The 6,030-nt window shown below is 27.1% G+C and overlaps 1 pseudogene; it reads left to right on the top strand.

Moving 5' to 3' along the window:
- The first annotated feature begins 3,154 nt into the window (after positions 1-3,154).
- LOC108751553 lies at positions 3,155-4,935 on the top strand (annotated as a pseudogene).
- The last annotated feature ends 1,095 nt before the right edge of the window (positions 4,936-6,030 follow it).

Here is a 6,030-nt window from a genome sequence, read left to right as displayed (position 1 = left end):
CGCGTTTCATCTGAAGAAAAATGCTGCTGAAGCCACTGAAATGATTTGTGCTGCATATGGAGAGAACGCTGTAAGTCATGCAACATGCAAAAGGTGGTATCAAAAGTTTCGCCAAGGAGATTTCAGTCTTAAAGATGAATCGCGTGCTGGACGCCCTGAAAAGATTGAAACGGACGAATTGCAAGCACTGCTGGATATAAACTCTGCGCAAACTGAAAAGGAGCTTGCAGAACAGCTTGGCGTTACGCAGCAAGCCATTTCCGTACGATTATTATAAATAAAGATTGAATTTTACAAAAAAAAGCTCAGAACTTTTTTGTACACCTAATATATATATATATAAACGTATTTGCCTGCAATACTTTGCAATTTAATATTAAAAAATCAATATTAGATTTAATTAAACCGTTTGTTAATAGATATACCGCGCTCTGTTAATTAGTAATTCTGGTAAGTCATGTTTACGGAATTCGGCAATGATTGCCACGATATTTTCCTTTTGAGGAATAGTATACATGATCTGGTTTTTTGTTTGAGTAGGATGATTGGTGCTATGCCAGCGGTGGCTGTTCGTCATGAGCGTAGGAGGCAAGAAAAAAGGCTGAAGCGCCCAAGTCAACTCTATTTAGGAGGGCAATGGTTACCACCCCTTCAAGGCTCACCGCCCACTCCTAGTCCGCATGGGCACAACAATTTGGAGCCCTTGCCTGAGCTTTATTTATGCGGCAAGGTAACAATTAACTGTAATAAAAAAATATATTGATTGACGTGAAGTCAACATTCGAGGAACTATACTTAACACTTAATATTATAAATTATGGTTTCCTAACTTACAAAGAGTATAAGCTCAGAATTAGTGAATGGAGTAGAAGTTGCAAAGAAGTTTATAGACTTAATTTTCGTGTGGGTTTATTTTTCTTTTACAATGAAACTTAATATCTTAGTCTTGCGTTAAAAATGATTAGTTGCTTGTGATACGTATAAAATAATAATCGCAAGGATTAATTTAAACTTTATACATGGAGAACATTTTTTATTATATTTTACCGCAAAATTCGCTAAAAAATTTATCATGTTGATGATAAACGTGAGATAATTTAGCAAATTATTAAATATTATAATAAGATAAGAATCTTCTAAAATATATGAAAGATATTTTATGAACTATCAAAAAAATTAAAAAAATAAAAAAAATTACCAAAAAAATTGTAAAATTATCTGGACAATAGTTTAACACAATGTCTGTCTAAAAAAGTCCTTATTCACTAACTTTTGTAACGTTTATTATATTATTTTTATATTGAAGAGGACCTAAATCTAAGGTCAAAACGCGTCTATATTTTAATTTTTTAATATATATTATATTTTATTGTTACACATACGAACAACTAGTATTGACCTACATAGACTTTTTATTTTATTTTATTTTTGATTTGATTCGTTGAAGTTTTTATCTTATTATAGATATTAAATTATAAATTATTCTAATGTAAAATAGATACAATATGTTTTCTGTAAAATTTACATATTACATATATTACAAATATTAATTAGGGATGCAACGGATAGATGAAGATTTGTCGAATAACCGAATACCGGGTCGTATCCGATAAAGTCGGATAACTTCATTCGGCAAAGCCGAATAATCCGGAAATTTTACAAAGAAATTGAAAAATTGAAAATCTAATTTTTTTTTACAATAAAAAGAGAATTTTTTTTATATAAACCATTGTAAGTATTGTATATTATAAAGATTTAATATTTATATAGGAGATAGAAACACAGATTATATTATCTGATAATGCAGAATGCTCATCTTTCCTATGAAAAAAATTAAATACTTAAAAAATAATATATTTTAACAAAAATGTAATACACAAACAAAGAATAAAAATTAATAAATTATTTCAATTTAATTTTTAAATTACAATATATATTAGATTATACGGGGTGGGGCAGTAACTCTGTTCCTTTAGAATAGTTCCACTGTTTTTAGAGATATGAAATATTATATTTATTGAAAAGTTATATAGTATCAAAGGGAGTATAATATACTACTAATAGTTTTTTTATGGGTGGAGGCGCTTCGGAGATTTCAAAGTCATTTCCACTTTTTAAAATGGAATTGTATGATTTTTTTACACAATATGGTTTCTCTAATTATTCTGCATATAAAAGTATTAAGATAGTGATAAAAAAATTATTAGTTTATAAGATATTTTATAGTTTATTCTGGCATATATTAAAATAAAATGTCAAATAACTCGTAAACTATTAATTTTTTGATAATCGTACCTTAATATTTTTATGAACAGAATAATGAGATGATTAATTGATGGAAAGAAAACAAATAGTTGCTTTAAAAAAAATATATGTGCAAAAAGAAGAATAATTTTTAAAAATAAGCAACTATGTGTTTTCTTTCCATTAATTTATTTATCTCGTTATTTTGCATATGTGTGAAAGTATTATTTAATATTTTACGTTATTCAATATTTGCTAGAATTTATAAAATATCTCATAAACTATTGGTTTTTTGATATCATTGCTAACTTTCATATATATAGAATAATTAGAGAAATCATATAGTGTACAAAAAAATCACAATTTCATTTAAAAAAGTGGAGATGACCTTGAAATCTCCGAAGCGCTTTCACATATAGAAAAACTATTAGTAGTATATTGTATCTTTCTTGATGTTATACAACTACAATAAATATATTATTTCCAGGGTTGGCAAGTAACGCGTTATTTGTAACATCGTTACCGTTACAAGTTACTTTTTTCGGTAACGAATGTGTAACAGTGTTACATTTTCTTCTGAGTAATGTTCATGGTAACGCAATTTCATTTTTGGGGCAACGATAACGATTTCATTAGTTATTTTTATCGTTACTTTATTTCTAACTACGTAAAAGTTTAGTCATAATTATAGTCGTAGAAAACAGAGATGAAACATTAACGGTCTGATTGGCTGTCTAAATCACGCGATCACGACGCCTTTTTTTCATTGTATTCACACGTATAGACTTTCTATGTATTTGCTGGGTGTATGGACTTGCAGGGAATTCAAAAATCTATTCCAGCGCGCTGTGCGACCAAACATTAATTTAGGCTATTATTTTGTTGATTTTCGTTATATAATTAAAACAAAATGACTCACTGTAGTTGTTGCATTAATAACTGCAAAAATACTAGCAGAAATATATATAGCAAGTGCAAATTCTACAAATTTTCATCTGCAAGTTGGAAATTAGAGCAAAGGAATAAATGGGTCGCTGGGGTCAGGAGAATAAAGTAAGCACCATACTCTTACTTTCTACAATACTGCATTGTATATGTTGTGCATATCATGATAACGTTTACATTTTAATACATTCATATTTAGTGATGATGATTCACCATGGTCTCCAAAGCGATTACATATGCAGTGATCATTTTGTTGGTGATAAAAAGTTTTAGGAATTATTAAGGTATCCAAGCTGGATACCTACAATGTTTATTTCAGCGTACAGGGCAAAAAAAGTAAATGAAACTGCAATTATAAGTAGGAAAATAAACATAATTACTGTGTACAATTAGCAAAATAAGTTTTAGTTTAATTAAATTTTTTTTATTATAGACATAAACGTTTTATGGAACGAAGGCTTCGGCAAAACCAACACCTACTGTCATATCAATTAAAAATTCACAGTTTAAGGAAGATATGATTGAAGTAATTACTGATAATATTAATACAGAGTCTAATTATCAAGAAAGTTCACAGAATAATCAAGAAACTCTTAAGATTGATAAAAAATTTTAAATAGAGATATTTAGCCAAAATTTTTCTGAAAAAAAATTTTAATTTGTAATAAGTATGAATATGTTTAATCTTCACAAAACAGTTTGCCATGCTGAAATTCAAACAGAAATTAGAGAAATTAGAGAAATTGTTCGTGTCAAGAATAAAAACAATTTAAGAATAAAAAATGTGATTCTTCTGAAAAAACTTTCATGGATCAATATACTGATTGCAACGAACCTAGTGACCTATGCAGTGAACGTACAACATACAGTGACTCAGTATGTAATTCATAATTTTGCTGGTATTTTATTGATTCGCAACAATGAACAGCTTATAAACCTTGCTGAAGTTTCAATAAATAATATTAAATTTTTATTAAAAAGAATGGATACAATGAATATAGATGAAGATAAGTATAAAATTAAAAAGGAAAATAGACTTTTTTTTTATTCAGATAAAAACAGGTTTAAATTTTTCAGCAATAAGTGTTTTATCTAATGTTCATAGAACAATTATTTCAAGAATTTTCTATTCAACTCTAGGATATTTAGCTGGTGCAACAGCCAATTTAGTTTTTAAATAAAGATACTGTTCAAAGTACAATGCATGAATTTTTAACCAGATTACACGGATACTCAATTATTGATTGCACTGAATTTAGGATTGAAGTTCCAGCAGGTGTAGATAAACGTGTTTTTTACTATTCTCATTATAAGAAAGGTTTTACTGCTAAAGTACTAATAAGTATAACACCAGGAGATTTTATTAGTTTTAAATCAAAAGTAGCTAGAGGAAGGAAAAGTGATTCTCAAATAACAATTGAGTCTGGATTAATAGATTATTTAGCAGACGGAGATGTAGTTTTAGCAGATAAGGGTTTTCCAGAGATTCGCACAACTATTGATGAAAGTGGTAAGGAAGTCAGAATAGTTATCTCATCTTTTTTTTACAAAGAAAATCAGAGTTCACAAAGGAAGAGAGTGAACAAACATATAATATTGACAGAATCATAATTATTTAGAAAAGATAATACAATCTTAAAAGTTTACCAAATTTTGAACAAAATTCCTGAAAATCTATTTCACTGTGTAAACGATACTCGTATTGTGTATATGTGTTTTAGTGAATCTGCAATCTTCTATTTTTAAATAAGAAAAAAGAAAATAAAAAATGAATAACATATATAATATTTATATTATTTATAAACTATCATTTATTTGTAAAATGTCAATTTTACTTTTTTTTAACAATAAATGTTAATGTTTTAACATAATAAACTATGTTTTCGTTCGATTTCACATAAACTGTATAATTTACAAACAAAATTCATATAAACTTATTTTCTTTGTAATGTCAAATAACAATATTTATGTTAGTATTACTCGTATGTTTAAGCAATAATAATTTAAAAGCTAAATATTTAAATAATCACAAGTTTAACTTTCAATACTTATAAAATAAAAGTAAGCTAATTACAAATGTTTTTAATAAATATTAAATAAACTATTAAACATTTTTTTTCTTAGAAGAAAAATATATATTATTGTATTATCAGTAATAATATATATTATTATTATTTATATTATATTATTTTATTTATATTATTATTAGTAAAGTTCAGTAACTATTTTTTAATGTTGCTAATGTTTTTTCCTGAAAAAAACACGAGTTAGTTTAACTTCCTTGTTTTTATCGCAATTTTTTCACTGTCATATCTGATTGTAAAATTTAATAACTAAGTTAAATAAAATTCAAATTTTAAATATTTAACATTGCAGGTTTTAGTGGCATAATTTATCACAAGTTGAGTTTCGCACGTTTGAAGGACATTTTAATTCCACTAATTTGGTTATGCATCCGTCTTTGACCACCACTCCATCAAGGCTAGCATACAGCCAAAATTACTTATGACTAACAAGAACATCAATTTATTTAACCTCGCATTTATGTAATCGTTCATACTCTATTTTTGCATCTATTTCATGATGTAAACTATACTTCGTTGTTGCAGTATTAATTTGTTTTGGATGTAATATACCAGATACTAATGGTAGGAGATAATTCTATGGTTTTTGTTACACGCACCTTAATACTGTACACATTAGAACTCGCAGAAAATCTTAAGCGTCTAGCAGCATATCATTCTTTACTTTTTGACTGCTCTAATGTCTTACAACACAAAATAATTATGTCTTTATCTGTTATTACAATATGTTTATTATAAAAATCTTGTAAATCCTTTT

Source organism: Trachymyrmex septentrionalis, unplaced genomic scaffold (genome assembly GCF_001594115.1).
Source record: "Trachymyrmex septentrionalis isolate Tsep2-gDNA-1 unplaced genomic scaffold, Tsep1.0 scaffold5, whole genome shotgun sequence".
In the NCBI taxonomy this organism is placed as follows: domain Eukaryota; kingdom Metazoa; phylum Arthropoda; class Insecta; order Hymenoptera; family Formicidae; genus Trachymyrmex; species Trachymyrmex septentrionalis.
Note: the sequence above shows the minus strand (reverse complement) of the source record. Positions and strands in the feature narration are given on the sequence as shown.